Here is a 19,373-nt window from a genome sequence, read left to right on the forward strand (position 1 = left end):
CTCCTCCTCGTCCTGTGGCCAAATCAGAGCTGCTCCCTCCCCTCCACATGCTCCAGAAAACATGTCCCTCCGTGTACACTAACTGTTAATAATAGAAAGTTGTGTAAAATGGTAACTTTATGTTTATGACGCTCTTAGAGGCGACTATAGAGGACTTTATTTTTATCTAGTCATATATTACGTTTGACATGTACTTTTACACAGTCCATCAGATTGCAACCTCGATTTGCATTATTGGGATTTGATGAGACAAGGTCAACTCAAGGGGCACAAAGTTGTTTTTCCACTTTCACGCAATTGTGGGTGTGGAAGAAAAAAACATGCAACAGTCTTTCTCAAAATGGTTTACAAAATTGATCTGAAAAGCGCAACGTGCTTTTGTGTTCACAGCCCAATTCACAAATCTGGCTTTTTGTGGAAGACTGGTGAGATGAAAGTCATTGTTGAATGAAATGAAACAAGAAGTCTTGCTTGGCACAAGCAATGTATGGGACACAACAAATGTGTGATTAAAATAAAGGTGCTGGAAAGACGGAAGGTGATTAGATTCAAAGTTAAAAGGAAGATTGATGGAGCTAAATTCAGGAAAATCTGCTACAGGCTAAAAATAACTAGAGGCTGGGATGAAGGTTAACCCACTAGTAGAACAACAATGCTAAACAACCAAACAGAGCCACAAAGTTTAGTTAAAGCATTTTAAAAATGGCCCAGTCAAAGTCCAAACCAAGATGCCAGGTGCCATCAGAGTGTGCGGCGAGCAAGAGTTAATTTGCAAAGACGAATGGGCAAATTTCTCTCATTAGATATGCAAAAGGTTTAAAACAGACTGCAAAATGCATGGATGTTTTCTGTTTGTAATGTGACAATTAACTGTTACGGATGTTCTAGCCGGAATAAGTAATTTACATAAACTGTGAAATATATCCACATCAAATCTCAATATTCTTGCTTTTTCTTACATTACTTGTATATTTTGAAATTTTGTGATTTTGCTTAGTTAAAAGTGGCCATCTGTGACTTTCTAGCAGCTTTGTTTTACAATTGATACAGATCATTTTGAAGGTGAGTCTGCTGTTTGGTAGTAATCTTAAATCAGACTGGTTTACCATAGTGTTTATCAGACTTTCAGACTTTTCAGACATGAAGGCAGGAAATGTAATATATATATATTCTATAATATGCAACTAAAACTGCAGAACAAAATTTTAAGGTAATTGCTCTAGAAAATAACTTGACTCAGTTGACTCAGATCAATGTTGTCAGAGTTCAAACAAAGATCAAATGCATTACGTCAGTTTATAAATTGCCGCACTGACTCAGACTGGTTTCATTTCTCTGCTTCATAAGACAGAAGATAAAAACAGGAAGTGACTTTCCCCCACTACACCTGTTTCTGATTTGATGCTATAATATCTGATGCACTTGAAAATCAAAACATCCTGATACCACTGATTGTAGGATAAAAAAAAACTCCCAACCAGAAGTGAAACAGCAAAAAATGCAATTTATAGCAGATCTGTTTTGGTCGGGGTGCTGGAAGAGGGTGAAGCTGACTCAGCTAAATACATTATGTTTGTGGGTTTTAATTGTTTCACATTTGAGTTAATAATGTCTGCATCCACCTAATAGGAGCAAGCAAATCAGTCCTGCATTCAGTTTGCTTGTATAATGACATACATCGGCTTTCATTCATCCAATGGACAGTAAATTTCACTCATAAATTTAATGACATTCTTAAATTTTAAAAAATCATGACAAAAAAAATTGTCTGTGTACTCATGCATTGTTCAATAACGCTCGCAAAATTGTTTATGACAACAGTTTTTTAAAATATCTAATCCCTTACAAGTTACAGTAGAAAACAAATACAGAAAAAAGTCAAATCCTGGTGTTTTGAGTGAGAAAGAGCCTAAAATATTTGTGACAGATCAAAATAATGTACGGACGCTTAAAACTTGCAATGATTTAAAAACTTATATTGTGAAAATCCTATTTAGGAACTGAGAACCAGCTCACTTCTCTAGTCACAAATCACCTTGAAAAAAGGAGTTATGAAACTGTTTCATTATGTCATGTTATACCCACAAACTTCAATGAACTGTATTGAGATTTTATGTCGACATACAGTATAAGACTTTATAGTGATGAAGAGGGAAAAGGATACAAAAGGTTTTTAAAAAGCTTTGATGATAAGTCGGATATTTGCATTCAGTCTCTTGAGTCAATACTTTCTAAATGCATATTTTGGTGTAGCTGCACTTGCTTTTTTTCTGTTATATCTTTACCATCTTTGCACATTAATTCATTTTTGCCTGTTTTTCATTGCAAATATCTAGAGTTTTGCCACATATGGTGTACGCACTGATTATTTTCAAGTTCTTTCTAAAGTTGATCCAAAATTGCAATGATAAATAGGATGATTCTGACAACTTTTAAAATAAGTCCTTTTATTTTTTTCTACAAACTGATGGTTGCTTTCTAAAGGTGAGTTTATATGCTTTTCTTCTTCTGTTTGTCTTTGGCTTGTAAAAACCTGAAGTCTGAAACCACAAAAATGTGTTTGCATTAAAAAAAAATTACACATTCTAGCCTCAGAGTTTCAGTTTCAACATAACATCTTCAACATCTCTTTATTCTTTTTTTTTAAAACTAAGCATTTAATCACTTGTACGGTTTCTAGGGTATATGTCTTTCTGCGCAGCATGCTGTTTCAGCATAGTTTCAGTGTTCTCACGGCAATATATATTACTGTCCTGACAGTTAAGAATACATGCCTGAGCGAGATTGTTATTATTCCTTCTTTTTTTTTTTTTCCTTCCCTCAGGGCAAGTGAAACTGTCATTTGGAGAAACTGCAAGTTTCACCCGCCTCAGGGCAGAAATTATTTTGTTATGAAGTCCACGCATATGTCTGTCCCTCTGCCGGTGTGTCTGCTGCATGGACCGGCGCCAAATCAGATGAATTTCTTGAGGTGCACAAGGTGTGGGAAACCGTGGAAAATAAGAAAAAGAGAGCACACTTGAGTAATTAGAAATGCGCCTATTGCACAACTGCTAAGTAAATTCTACTATTGAGGTAATTTGTTGAAGGGGATGGAAAAAAAAGAAAAGAAAGAAAGATGTGCACGGGCATGCTGGAAAGCACCTGACCCACCGTGGGAAATGTCAGATCTTACAGGCACACGCTCAGCTTAGCTCAGCTCAGCTCAGCTCATGGCAAACTGTTAACACTTGCCCTGCTGCACCTTCTCTCTACATCCCAAGGTGTGGTTCAGTCCTCGGAGTCAGAAAGTGAGGATTTTTGGAAAAACAGAACACTTTATCTGCCTTGAAATCTGAGCGTCTGTTTTTTTTGCTTCATTCTGCCATCGTCTGGCTTGAGAGGCTTTGCTATAAGGCAATATTTAAGGTCATGAGAAAACACTTAAAAATTGATTCGCACAGTTGGAGAGGGGAAGACCCAAAGCTAAAAAAACTCTATCAAAGCTTAATTTAGAAACCTGTTTAAGAAGTCGACATAGGGTGCAAATAAACAGAGTTATTTATTAGAGCTTTAAACTGAATGGAGCTGCCCTCCACAGACTGAACTCTGGCTGGTCAGAACTGTAGCTTCAGACCTGGAGCACGATGTTGTTCTTTCTCTTCAGCATCTCTTCCTTCCTTCTTTGGAAGCTGGGACGGCGCGAGGCCAGAGGTCGCGATAAAGAAAGCTGCTTTCTTTGACAAACTCAACATGATGTCATCCTGATATCAGACCGGGTAGTGAAATTCCTGCTTCCCACCAAAACAGTTGTGGCGTTGTCTCAGAAAAAGCACAGTGATAGTTTACTCAGGCATGACGGCTTTCAATTACTCTAACAATTTGTGCTGATAATGTCTCACCCAAAAACGTATCTATTTTATTTTTTTTAAAAGAAAGTATATTTAAATCGTTCTTGGGAATTAGATAGAAATCAGAAGCAATTGATGATCAATCAATCAATCAATCAAATTTTATTTGTATAGCACATTTCAGCAGCAAGGCATTTCAAAGTGCTTTACATAATTAAAATAAAAACAGAAATAAACAGTGAGAAAGAGAGAAATTAAAAAATAAATAAATAAATAAATAAAAAAAAAAATAAAATAAAAAAACAAACTTCCGTTGTCCTTTGCGGAATTTAACTAACTATAGAGGACTCCGCCGTCCTTTGCGGAATTTAACTATTTCATAGAGGACTCCGCCGTCCTTTAGCAGGGGACGCCGCCGTCCCACACAGAATTTAACTAACTTAGAGTTAGGGGAGTCTGCCCTCCCGCGGACCTTAACTGCTTTTATTGTACCTGCGGAATTTAACTAACTATAGAGGACTCCGCCGTCCTTTGCGGAATTTAACTATTTCATAGTTAAATTCCGATCAATCTTCAATCCAATCACAGTATCTGCTTAAAAATAAACCCTCTGGACTCTTTATTAGACACAAGATAGTAGTAGTTTGATTAGCTCTTGCCTTCAGATTAGCTTTCATTCTGTAGCTAGCACATAGATTCAGTAAGGTGTAAGTCACATCGCTCAGTGATTTTGATCCACATTGACATGATAGCATCATGCAGCTTCACATTCTCAATGCAAATCCTACAGCTGCTTTGCTTAACTGAGATTTGGTGACTTTGATGGCCTTTGGATTGCAGGGAACTTGCATGTTCAAGAAACCAGTTTGGGATAAAATCTGGACCCTACCATCTGGATTCAGCCTAACTGCATTGATTTTATCGCTATATGATAAGCTTATTTGTTGATCTGGTAAAAAAAAACACACACAAAAAGAAAAAAGTAACTGAGCAGGTTTACCTAAAAAGTGGCTTGTGTGTGTATCACAGTATGAATATGACTTGAGGCAAGAAGGTTGGAGGTTCAAATCCAGTTATGTTGCATATTGTTCCTGCAGGCATGTGCTTCTTTCTTTTTTTTTTTCAGGTGTTCCTACTGTTTAAAAATTTGCATTATGAGTAAATATGCCCTTAGGTGTGGATTTGTGTGCGTGGTTGTGTGTCTCTGTGTTGCCCTGGCAATCCTTTCAGGCTGTGCCCGCCTCTCATCCATTCAATGCTGGAGTTAGGCTCCCACCCTATGCATCCACAAGCTTAGATTAAACAATTTCTCAGAACAGACTGTGCCAAATGTCGGGTAGTGGAGAATATAGGACAGGAAAAAAAAGATAAATGTTATAGGGATTTAAAATTCCACCACTATGATCCAAATTAGAGCAATTAATTATTTTTTTTCTAGCTACAAAAGCTGCTTCAGCATCAACTTTGGATTTGAAACTGTTGTCTTGTGTTTTGAGTTATTGAGGTATGCCTCTTTAACTTCCACAATGAATCCCTTACTGTTAATAAATATGAACAAAACAGTAAAAAATAAAATAAAAAATCTTCTATTAATTAAACAGTTATTGGATATTACCTCTTAACTGCAATGCTTGATCAGTTTATTTTACAATTACTATGGGGTTAAAACGGCAATGCTATCTCTGGTAACTCTTAAAAACAGGTGACATATAAGTACGTTTTCTCTCTTTAGCACAGTTAATTTAAGAGTTGAATGAAAACATTTTTTATCTAAAATTGCAGCTCTTAGAAACTCTATGCCAGCTGAAATTTGTATCTAACCCTGTTTGATTCAAATATTTACAGAAGGCACACGTCTTTGTTTTGGGGAAAACATGTTGGTAACACCATGCACACACACACCCCACGCTACTGAGCCTCTCCTTTTTTCTTTGTTTTCTCAACCTCTGGCTCGACCTCAGGTGTCTTAATTATCACCTTCATCAAACAACCTTCACAGCGGTTTGCAGACGAGTCCCTCGTATATAGATACCCGTGCTAATGTAAAACATGTCCAGACACTGGCAGCTGAGAGGAGAGGCACAGATCAAGCACACGTCTGACCCCCAGAGGCAGCTTGGTGAGAAAATGCGCTAATCGTTCAATTCACATTATGACAACAAATTTGGAGCCCACTTGTCACTTGTGAAATATACTAATTTATTGTGTATAAACTTGTCACATCATTACCAGATCTGAAATATTCACATGAATATTGTTTAACGATATTTTGCCAAGTGGCGTGGAGAGTTGTTGCGTATTTTCCAAACCATTTGGCAAATGCTTTATAAAAGTAGTCATGCCTTCTAGATGTGCTCACATTTGTTACACAACATCCAGAAATATTATGTTTTATTGTGTTTTTAGGAGGTAGACCAACACAAAGTATTGCATGTATATAAATTGAAGTGAAAATGAAACAGTTTCTAACTTATTGTGAAAAAAAATAGAATCATAACAGTGTTCTGTGCACTCGTTTTCAACTAACTTTACTTTGAAAGCAGTGCAAATAATTGCCTTCAGTATTCGACTACGACTACAGAGCTGGAGTGAACGGATCCAGGAAGAGATCTACTTAGGACCCAACAGAAATGGAGAACAGCTGTGTGTAAATTAATTTCCGTATTTATAGGCAAATGGAAAAAGAAAGCCATTATTAAAAGGAAAACCTGTCATCCTCTGTTTACTGCACATGTGCAAACATAGGAGCTCATGCCAGAGAAGACAAAAATTTAACTTTTTGATTTTTCATATGTACAACTCGGTGTATCCAGGAAAACAAACACTGTGCATCGCACTCAACACATTAACCCAACTGTGAATCATAGTGGTGGCAGCATCATGCTGAAGGGATGCACTTATTCAGTGGTGACAGAAAATCTGGTGACAATGGATGGATCTAAACACACAGCAATACTGTTTGAGCCCCAACTCAAACAGTATTGCTGTGCCCCAACTCCGGAGCCCCAACTCCGGGGCTCCGGAGTTGGGGCTCCGGCTTCCAACAGGATAACAACCCTAAAAATACCACCAGAGCTACAATGAGCCACTCTCACTCATAAATATGTGTTTAACATATTCTGCTGTCATTGAAGCTTAAGATGTTTGAACAAAGCTGTCAAACTGAATACAAATCCATGTCATTATTTCTAGATTTTTGTTTGTAAAAAGAACAACTTCCCTTCACTTCCTAGTTCGACATTGCTTTGTGTTGGCCTATCACCTAAAACCACAGTGAAATAAACTAAAGTGTATGGCTGTGGCATGACTCATTGCGAAGAAGTTCACGCTTAGCACGGTACTGTATTTACATAATTCTTGAAGGAAATGAATGGCAGGAAGGTGCCGGTGTGGTGGCTCCATGCGGATAAGGCATACATACATAAGTGGGTTTTGTTTTGTTGTTTTGGGGTCCTTCCCCCCTCCTTTGCAGTCCAAAGTGAGAACAGTGCAGGAAGGGGACTCTAATTCACAGCTGGGTGACCAAAATGACAACTATCACTTAAAATATGTTAAACTAAAAATAAATCAAACATTAAAGCTTAAAAAGCAACTTATTCTTTTTCTGAAGTGGCAAATAATCTTCACCTGGCTCAGACCTTAAAAAATATCTTCACAATGTGGCAACACACATAAACATGAGCCTAAATAAAGAAATCAATCACCTGTATCAACAAATCCCCAAACTAAGCATGCATTAGATTTACTGCCCCACTAAGCAGACATTTATAACTGTTAATAAGGGGCATTGCTTTGGCAGAAGCCTGGAGCAGTGCAGCAGGCCAGGCAGTCGGTCTTTACAGACCCACTGATTCAAAGCTTAATAGCTTCCCAAACAGACTGAGATAGCACAGTTTGAAGTCTAAACTCTGCTGAGGGGTTTCCAGAAAAGGCAGAACATCTCATATTTATAATCATCCGTCTGCCTCTCCAGCCTATCTCCCAATTATACTCCAATGCTCTCTTAGTGACCCTGTTGGGGTGCATCTTCTAGGAACAAAGCGCTGAATCACTGACCAAGCGATATCCCCCAGTCTCATTTTCTCTGCCATCAATCAATACGTTCCTGTATCGATTGATGGCAGAGAAAAGGTATTTGTTCAGTGGTGGGGTTTTCAGATGAGATTTAGTTCTAGAGTTGGAGGTAGGAGCTTTGCGACTGTGGAAATTTCATATAAACTATAGAAAAAGTGATGCTCAAATGGGGACTGGGACAGTAGGGAGCTATGAAGTTGTGAACTCTCGCCATGGAGCTGCAGGCACCTCTAATCTTATGGTTTTCTTATAAGATTAGCTTAGAAGAGATATAGATTATCTGATTAATGTGAGAGAAAACAGAAAGACGTATATGGCACAATCAGCAAGATCCAAACAAAGCCCGTGAATATTCAGGAAGTAAATCAAGTTGACTGGTCTTCACACCAGTCACTTATTGTACCATCCAATCCATTCTCATTCCTGATAAATAATGCATATATACAGCATCTCTGGACAAGCTAAAATATTGCAAAAGGATTATAACATTAGACATTTAAGAAAAATCATGCCTTTAATTTACTTAAATTTTATCTGGGGGAAAATATGTTTACAAGAAGCTGTTCTTAGCAAAATTCATCTAGTCACAATCATATACGAATACTAATTTTAAAGAGGAATGGGCAAAGATTCATATGCCTATTGTAACCTTGTAACATTCAATAGAAAAACACTTAGCTGTCTTGATGCAAAACAGAAGTGGCCCCATGTTTTTGTTTTGTAATTCACAAAGTAAGAAGTCCAACTCAAAACCAAAATAAAGACCTGCAAGTCCCGAGTCCCGAGTCTTAAATCTTTACTGCCAATATTAGTTACAATACATAAACGATAAGTTGTGAATTTGCTGTCAAATGTTCTGATCTATGTAGAGATTTTTAATTTGTAAATACCACAAACAAAGTATGAATTTAGGTATTTAGTGTGCAAAGTAGCTGAATTGTTCATCACTGCAACAACTAGATGGCAGGGAAGAGCTACTAATGTGATCCTGGGTATGTGGAACAAATCCATCAGTAGGCATTAGTGGTGTGTAGTGTATATATATCATATCGATTGTTTAGTGGTTTGAACCAAGTTCATGAAATTAATTTATATGAAGTTACAATTTAAATAGCCACCATCACACTAATTAGAAAACATATATGCATATATATATTGAGTCATTTACTCTTATGTCATGTTTACACTAACGATCTGTCAATACTGATAGAACTAAAACTAAATACAACCTAAACTAAATTGCTTGAGATTTTATTTCAAACTAGCTAGCTTTATTCAAAACTGGATACAAAACTAAAGTTTCATTTTTAAGTCTTACCCACACTATTCATACTCATTTTCATCACTACAACACAATTGTTATCACAGTTGTTATTGATTTTTAGTGCGTTGTCATTTTACCGTCTGTCCAAGTTTTATGTATTGTCAGTGGATGTCATTGAGGAAGAAATGGGTATGTAACGTTTTCTGTGCTTCCGTTATATTCACAGAATTTCAACCACTTGTTTAAATATTGCCGAAACCTATGAATACTTCTTAAAAGCCAAATAAAGCAGTAATAAAAAACATTACCAGACCCAACAGTAACATTTATAATGTTTTTAATTTACAAGCCTTCGTTGTCCTTTAAAGAGTCAGTGAACAGCCAACAACTTAAAGTGCGTGTTTTTACAATCTGAGAGGAAGTGGGACTATTTGGAGGAAAAACCATTTAAGCTCTCAGAGAACACATAAACTCCACACAGAAAAACCCACAACGAAATCCAAGATGAAGATCTTCCTGAGAGCCCGACTTTAACCATTTGTTGCCAATTAGCACAATGCCCCTTGTGCCGATGTGTTCACTGAGACAATCATGGTATGTAAAATCATTTGTAGATGACCAGTTCCTCTATTTTTGGACTGCACCTCATACACCAATTGAGTGTAGTGAAAGACGGAAATATTTACCTTGGGGCTCTAATTATGGTCCATTCCCAAGGGGAGAGTGGGCATGATGGGTGCATGCAGCAAAGTGACAGGACATGCCTCTGTGATTATGATTGAAAGAGTTATGGGCGCCACATGACTGTGGTTACCGTACGACCTCAGGAATTTGTTCTGTGGCCTTAAGATAGTTATCAGTGTGCGTGTGTACGCCAAACAGGGGAGACACAAGGGGACTCAGATGCTGGGATTTCCACTTGCCCCCCACCAATTCCACGTTCATTACAAATCCGTCTTTGCAAAGTGAATGTTAAGACGTTCCAAATTAACCCTGAGAGTGTCAGAAGCAGCCTCAGCTGTCTGCGGTATCACTTTCCATCCAAACGGTATGGATGCATGTCGGACAACTGTCACCCTGACCTTGCTTCTCTACGCCACTTTCAGAGCGACCCCGGACTTTGAGGCAGGGTGGGACAAGATTACCGACATTCACAATCTCCCCTGTCTGTCTAGAAAGTTCGGCCATCTGCCAGGCATAGATATGAAGTGATGACGAGCTGATAGCCTGACTTCACTGGCATTTTGGGATTTCAGCATCTTTCCTCAAACTGGTTTATATTTAAGATGATTCTTAAGTGTGCTGTGTTTATTTGTATGAGAGGGTGGTTCTATTGCACGTCACCTTGAATTAAAGCTGAAAGGGCATAGTCAGGCTGAAATTTCCTCCTGATTAACTAGCCTATTGGTTTTCTGCTTCTGATTGGCTACTAAATGTCAAAGAGATAGGTCACATGCCTTCTTAATTTATTTCTTAAGGTACGTCTTGTTCTCTTCATTAATCTTTGCCGTCTTCTTTCTGGTCCCTAAATAATATTAGGTGTTTTGACAAGACTGTTAAGTTTAGTGTACTTTAGGTCCAGACATTGTCTCTGTAGTGATAACCTGGGAACATATCTTGTCTGCATTTAAGTGCATGTCATTTTACAGATTCAAATACATAATAAGTTTTACATAATATTTTAATATTATGAGATCTGCTACCATATATTGGAACGCCACAATGACTCCTATTTTAGTAAAGTCTTTCTAGCAAATCACTATTTGCTATAAACATGTTTTTGTTAGCTCTGGGCAAATTTACGCTTTGTATCCCAATCAGTGGGTTGCCATTTCCTACTCTCCTTTTATACCCATAGAAAAAATTCTGCATGTATGCATTGCATAACAATATATTCATGCTTCATGCTTCTGCACTTTTATTAATTGTAAAAGTAATTTGTTGCAAGGTAATTCTGTGTTATTTTAGATTATTATTTATCTATTATTTGAAATTAAAAGTCACATGGAATTTTAGCCTTTTAATTATAGTATACATCATTTCTCATATATCTAATTACCAAAACATCTCTAACTGCCCAATCCCCAAACGTTATTGGATAAGAAATCGAGAGGGAAAGTAGGTACAAACAAATTGGCGAAGGAGCAAACTGAACTGGAGCCAGACAGATTATATGTTACATTGAGCTATTTGTATGTCATAATGTATCTCTGTAGATATAATCGTTAAGTTGTAAGGCACAGTAAACAGAGACTGATAAAGTGAACTATTACATCTGGATCACATTTGTCTGTGCAAATCATTAACACAATACCTTAATCCTCCCAATGAAAAACACAACAGTAGCTTTTAAACAGACAACTGTCTGTACATGTCCAATACATTATATTTAAAGGTGGGATGTGGAATTTGCTATTCCAAGTTCAAGATACTTTATCTGTAAGCTGTGAGTACCATCAGGGAGCAATCAATTAAAGCTAAAACTGGGTACCCCCCATTAAACCGGCATCTGATACCCGGTCAAGGCTACTGGTTTCAACCAAGGCCAAGCAGGAGAGAGGCCCGCGTCCTCTGGGGGATGCCAGAGGGTGTGTGAAGCTGTGGCCTGCGTGCTGTCGGCCAGCCGCTCGAGAGGGAGGCACATGGTGCCAACAGCTGCCATGGTGAAACGCTAACCCTGCTAAATGCTCAGTCCAGTAAACAACGCTGGACCGAACACATGCCAACAGGGGAGCCTGGGCGAGGAAGGGGAGAAGAGGGTAAATGGAGCGACCCAGCTGACGCCGTGGAGAAAGGGGAATTGACCCCTGTGAAATAGATTATTAAAGTGTGGTGGTCACCATTCTGGGGGGCCGGTGCAAGACACGGCAGTAAGGGAAACTCAAAACCGTTGTACGCAAACTGAGCATGGTGTAGGCCACAAGCCACAGACAGGAAGTCCAGATTCAGGAGACATTTCTATTGGATGTATGACAGACACGGACCCCAGCACATGCATGAAACACCGATGACAGATGCTTTTATTTTTCCTGTCATATCCAAAACTACCATCTGGCAGTTCTTTCATATCAATTCTGGCTCCTCGGTTAAGCTACTGTGGTAAAATGTTAAACTCTAAAAGTGAGACCCCCTGTTTAGGTTTATTTTTCCTTTTAAATTGAGCAGTGAAGAGATTCATTTTAAAGCCTGTTGCAACCATTGGAGCTGGTGCAGGTTCCCATGCTCCCAAACCCCCTAGGGATTGTCAGGAACAGATGTGACGTCTGCACTATTCTGCTCTGCCCCACTCTCAGTCTCTCCCTCTGTTGCTTGTAAAACAATCTATCTTCCACTTGTAAAAACACTGCTCTCCCCTGCAATTGTTCCTTCACATCACTCTCACTTTAATGAGCACTAAAACAAGATTATACCTAATTGTGTGCTGCGAAAATTGCATCCAGTCTTAGCTGATGGCTAAACTTGATACAGGACCGTTATTGTAATCAAATAAGGGCTCTGCAAGCTGCCATTTTTACTCGGCGTGGTCGTTCAAAAACGCTCACATAGGAATAGTTGAAATACAATCTTTTGCAGAGTCAGACTTCAGTCTGAGCATTTTAAATCTAGGTTAAATCTTGGCTTTGACTTTCTCTTTGACTTTATAAACTTTGTACTTGGGCATTCAACCTTCTTCACATTATGCCATATGCTCACCAGCCAGAGCAAAAAAATGTCCCCATCTGCTGGTGGCCCACAGTGAGGTGTTTTTGCAGCTGCAACGTGTCTTTCCCTCTTTTTCATCACACACTTCACACCAGTGGCTATCAATTTCTTTATAACAAGCACCACATTGAGAAGTACAAATATAAGGACCAGATGCAATCGTGCAAAAAAAGAGTTAAACTTTTCAGCATGTTTTTTTGTGTTTTTTTTTTTTTTAAACATAAAACTTTACAGAAATGTCTTGTAAAATCAGGTTTCAAGATAGGAAAATTGCTCATAACATTTTATCCAACAGATCTGCCTTACAATAGTAACTTAGTGATAGTTGAAGTTAAAAGTATCATAATTTCTGAAAATTTGTATTATCAGTTTCAAATATAGTATTATGCTACCTGCTTTAATTAACATGTGTGATACGTTAAATGTAGAACTTGTAAAATGTAGAAGATTGTTAGTAACTTGTATTGTTATTGATATTTAGTCTGTTCATTGAACATTTCAATTAGCAGAACCCACAGGTTTTTTGGTTGAATTTGGTTCTAAGTTGTTCCCAGACCCAAATTGTTAACATGGAAAATGTTAGAAGCAGCACAAAGTATTTGCCTTAAACAAGCCATACTGCTTGATTTTTTTTAACCATTCAGCACCTTTTACTAGCAAAGAAACTTGTATGCAACCATTTATTAAACTTGGCAAAACAAAACAGGATTTTAAAAACCCATTTCAATTTCTGTTTTTCTTTCTTTTCTTTTTTTTGCTGACTATAGACTAGTGTTTCTCCAATTCTTGTCCACAGGAACCACTAGGTGTTTTAAGTGTTTCCCTTCTGCCTCTCTCCTGATTTGAACAAATGGGTGATTAACAGGCTTCTGCAGCTCTTTCTGGGTTTATAGAAGGTCATGTAATCATTTGAATCGGGTGTTCTGCAACAGAGACACCTAAAATATGCAGGGCAGTGATCTCTGAGGAACACAATGGAGAAACATTGGTGCAGACAGAATGTTTTTCGATAACACTTTATTTGAAGGGGTGTGGATAAGACTGACATGACACTGTCATAAACATGACATAACACAATGCCATGAATATAAAGAAGTCTTTCTGAATGTTTATGACAGTTGTTATGAAGTAAATAATGACACTTTTAATGCGAAATTGCTCTAAAAGTTGCATTAAAAGTCTATTAAAAGTTCCAACTTTGCATGATTTTGCAAATCATGATAATTTAATGCAAAGTTGGTATTTTTAATGGACTTTCAATGCAACCTTGAGATCAACTTTGCATTAAAAGTGTCATTATTTACCGAATGACACTTCATGACAACTGTCATAAACATTCATAAAGACTTCTTTATGTTCATGACTGGTGTTATGTCATGTTTATGACAGTGTCATGTCAGTCTTATGCACACCCCTTCAAATAAAATGTTACCTGTTTTTCTATGCCAAGGACAAAAGAGAAAGTGAAAAACTAAATTCACATTTTTGTGAAATACTTTGAAATCACATTTCTTGTAAATTTGTGCTATGTCAAAAATTTAAATTGAAACAGATTTGAATTTCCTACTTTGAAGATTGTGTGAGAAATGGGCCTCTGTATTAGATCATATGCACTCTGTACTTCCAAGAAAAAGGAAGTCCTGGATTAGCAATTACAAAGTTATAATATGTCCACTGGACACTGGAGTCCTCGAGGACCCATTGATTTACATGTGTTTTCAGGGTGGCAAAAGATAAATATGAATTAAATAAGTTATGTTCTAGGGCGTTTATAACTTTACCAGTGATTTATTTATTTAGGCTATTGTTAAAAATAAATCTTTTTAAGTAAGGGTTTTTATCCTCATCCCTTCACCCTTCTGTCTCCCTCCCACGACTGGATGTGTGGTAAATATTTCTGAGATTAGGTGACTGCAATTAAAAAGGAATTATTTTTCCCATTGCCAAGTGCCAATAAGTGGGTAGCACACCGGAAAGTTTTAAAACAACACGAGGGGTCTCTTAAGCAGGTCATAATGGTTTATTATGAGGGGAAGTGAGAGATCGCCTGATAGTAAGCTCTCTACTGTGATCCCAATCTTCGCCTCCTGTCTTGTGAAACCATGCCCACACCTGCCCAAGAAATCTTTCAATCACTCTATTACTTACAGCTTGTAAGTATGCGTGCGTGCTTATTTTGTTATCTTAAGGTGGAGCAGTTTGAGATTCCCTTCCAATGGGCTGTTTGGATGTAGAGTTCGGTTTTACAGTTATGGGTTGACTTTGGGTTAATCTTCACCCATCATAAGGACTGAGGGCAGGAGAGATAGTTGAGGCTTGTATTTATGTTTAAACGTGAAACAGAAATTAAGATAAAGACAAAAATAAAATTGTCTGCTGTAAATACGTGTTTTTCTGTTCTTTGATCATTGGAAACTATTTTCTGTTCTTGGTTTCTCTCTCAGTCATCACACACCTGCCAAACAGGAGAGCTTATACAACAAACATACGTGCCTCTGCATGGTTGAACTCTTTTCTCTCCATTATCTCAAGGCTCTGTGCCATTAGCAAACCACATGGCCTGGGCTCATATCATGAGTTTAGACAGTGGTTAACCAAACAATAACCAGGCGTCTGGCTTTCTCGTAGGAATGACCTTAATGAAGGGGTAGACGGCGTCTCAGAGGACAGAAACTGCCATTGTCCCTATCGCTGTGCACCCACAGGATGCAGATGAGCAGATAATGCTGATCGGGGATGTAGCAACAAAGAGATGTGATCTTCAAACAACACACACTTTTCTGTTTAAATATGAAAATAACCACAGATAATAGCAGTAAATGAAATTTAAATGACAGCAGTAAGACAAAAATGTTAACATTTTTATTACAATTCCTTAAAAGGAATTATGCCTTTCTAATAATTTAATGTAAACTCTCACCGAGCCTATTGTTTTACGGTTCTCGAAGTATGTCAAGCATGGGACTAAAGCAGTGATGAAACCGTTAGCTGTGTGTGTCTGTTGTTGAGCCAGGGAAGACAAAAGATGAAATGAGAAGCAATGTGCTTTGTGGTTGCGGTGTGCAGCTTTTAGTGGCGCTGCACATGTTGTTTACTGTGGCGGCTCTGTATGTGAGAAACAGAGAGAGGACACACCGTAATATGAAACCCAACGGGCAACGAAACGTCCCAGCACTACATCCTGAGATGTGTGGTCAGACTTGATATATTTGGCAGAGCGTGAGATTTCGTCTCACGGCTAGATGTGGGTTTAAGCAGGGGATTTATTTATATGTACTATTTGTCACCAAATCATTGTTTAATTTACCAGAGTCAATCATCAGTCACATTTATCCAAAGCATTTTCTATTGGTGTTGCATTTTAAAAATTACAGAAAAGAGAATTTTATGTTTACATTACAAAAACCTGCCACCACCATGTTTGCTGGTGCCCATCTCCATCAGTCCTTTTGCAGGATATCCTGAACAAGTTGCCAGTCCATTGCCGGCCAAAAGAGAGATGCATGATGACCGTGCACACATGTAAACCGAAAGGGAATTCGGATAAACCAAGAGACTCAACATTCATATTTTTGGATTGTAGGAGGTAGTCACAATCCACCTCCCACACAGGGAGCACATGCAAATTGCTTGCAGCAAGAATCAACCTTCGTGCTGCAAGGCTGCAGTGCGAACCACTGTGTCATGTATTTAATTGCACATTGAATGAACTATAAATCATCCTAACTTACTTTATTTTTCTCAGTAATATGATGCAATTTCACACAGTTTTGACACTTCATAAATGACTTATCATGCATTTTCTCCTCTCTTGGAGACGACATGCTTTATTTGAATGCAATTTGACTCCATCAGCAGAAATTTTACTGTAGCAGAGGTTTCTGATTACTCAACACGCTTCTGCTGCACCATTTGGACAAGCCAGGGGGGGTTCAGATGTAAACCAGCAGTTTTTGTTCCAACCTGCCCCATGGCTTACCGTCTCCAGACACACTCAGTTGGGAGGGCAGGTTTCGGTTGACAAGTCTGAGCAAAAGTGGTTGTATGAACAAGACAAAGTTGTATTTGTATCATGAGGGTTTGCGCTCTGCACCAGCAGCACTTGGTTAGTTTCGTTGATTTTGTTTGTTCCATGTTCCAGTTCCTTGGAAACAGGGGATTTAAAGATTCATATAGTTTCAGTATATCACTTAACGACACCTCTGATGTGCAGCCTATCAAAACAACCTATTAAAATATTTATTGATAAAAACCACAATTTAAACAGATATCAATAGAAGATCCACAAGTGCATTAATATTGTAAAAATATTTTTTGTTTTTATCAATTTCCTCAAGATGTTTTAAATTAAATTATGGTTTTATTTTCCACACTGTTTTTTTTTTTATTCTATCATGAGCAACATTTTGTTCAGTTGCTTTTGTTGTAAAATATGCTTTATAAATAATCTTGGCTTATTCTTTGCAACCTTAACATTGAAAAGAATTGAATGCAAATAATAATGTAAGAATTATAATGAATAATTATTATAAATAGGTTAAATATGAGTTTATTTGTGAATATTTTTGCGCCACTTACATGGCTCTTCAACAAAAATGTGACAACCTAAAATCTCGCTGAGCATGCTTCTTGCCCACTACATCATATGCAGCCAGTTTAGCTCAAAGTATCAATACATCACAAAATGTAATGTTTTTTTGTTTTTCTTGACTTCATGCAATATTTTTCACCTCATAAGTGTAAATAAGCTACTATGACATCGGGGCTCTAAACAAACTAAAACGGAAAGTAAACACTGCCAAAAGTTCAGGATTGTTCAGTTTCTAAATGCCTTAAATTGGCCTTTAACGCCCCCCAGTGGGTAAATGTGGTGTCTTTTAATGTCCATCCATCCATTTTCTTGCACCCTTGTCCCTTAGTGGGGTCGGGAGGGTTGCTGGTGCCTATCTCCAGCTAACGTTCCAGGCGAGAGGCGGGGTCACCCCCTCTCGTCACAGTCTGTCACCAGTCTGTCACAGGGCAGCACAGAGACACACAGGACAAACAACCATGCACACACACACACACACACACCTAGGGGCAATTTGGAGAGGCCAATTAACCTGACAGTCATGTTTTTGGACTGTGGGAGGAAACCGGAGTACCCGGAGAAAACCCACACATGCCCAGGGAAAACATGCAAACTCCATGCAGAAAGACTGGGGCCGGGAATCAAACCCAGAACCTTCTTGCTGCAAAGCAACAGCTCTTCCAACTGCGCCACTGTGCAGCCCGTCTATATAATGTGCTTTTCAGAAAGCATCACAGAACATTGAATACTTGCATATTAGGTGTATCATAATAAATTAAAAAGTCATTTAAAGTTTACTTTACTTCAGTAATTCAACTTAAAAAATGGAAAGTTAAATTTCAATAATTTATTACAGACACTGTGAAATATTTCTGTCATTATATTAAATTTGACGATTGACTTCTAACTAATAGAAACTCAAACTTCACTTTCTCAGAAAACTGAAACATTTCTTAATCAATCAATAAATCAAATTTTATTTGTATAGCACATTTTAGCAGGAATGTGAAATGTGCTATACACACTTTGAATGTTTCAAAGTGCTTTCCGTCACAACAAACAAGTCATGCAACATAGAATCAACAATCAAAACATTACAATAAGTCAAGTGCCATCGTTAAATTCGTAACTGATTACGTTTCAAAAGCAACTCTAAACAAGTGGGTTTTTGGTCAAGATTTTAAGGAAGTCAGTGTTTCAGCTGTTTTACAGTTTTCTGGAAGTTTGCTCCAGATTTGTGGTGCATAGAAGGTGAATGCCGCATCTCCTCGTTTGGTTCTGGTTCTGGGGATGCAGAGCAGACCAGAGCCAGAAGACCTGAGGGGTCTGGAAGGTTAACATCAATATAAGAGATGTTTATTGCACAAATGCTGCATCATTTGAAAGTGTGCCCATGTACTATATATAGTACTCAACTACTGAAATGGTATCAGTACAATTTTGCATGGAGATGATCAGCCTGTTGAAATGGTGAAACGCAGGTTTTTAATGGTGGCCTTTGGCTATTCACAGAAAGGTCTAGTATCCCTCATATTCACCTTTAAAAACTTGTATAGATTCTCTCTTGGGTTCAGATCAGGTGAGTTTGTTTAAATTATATCAATTATATCACACATTGACCCATGTATTAGTACTTTTGACTATAAAGCCGCAGCAGAGGGAAGTGTAAAGTGCTCTAAAGCTTCCATGTATATAACATAACCAGTATTGGACCTGATGAAACATGATCTGATGACATGGCTCCCCAAATCATCAGTGTCATTGAAAACTTTCGGCAATATCAAGCTGTACCGTCTCATTTGTCCTCAAGACTATGGAACTTTGATTTCCAAATAAAATGCAAAACATACTTTAACCTTAGATGAGGAGTTTGCACCACTGATAATCAGTTTACTTAATTTTCTCCTCAGCCCAAGCAAGACACTTCTCACAT

The sequence above is a fragment of the Poecilia reticulata genome, chromosome 12 (assembly GCF_904066995.2).
Source record: "Poecilia reticulata chromosome 12, P_reticulata-male-v2, whole genome shotgun sequence".
NCBI lineage: Eukaryota > Metazoa > Chordata > Actinopteri > Cyprinodontiformes > Poeciliidae > Poecilia > Poecilia reticulata.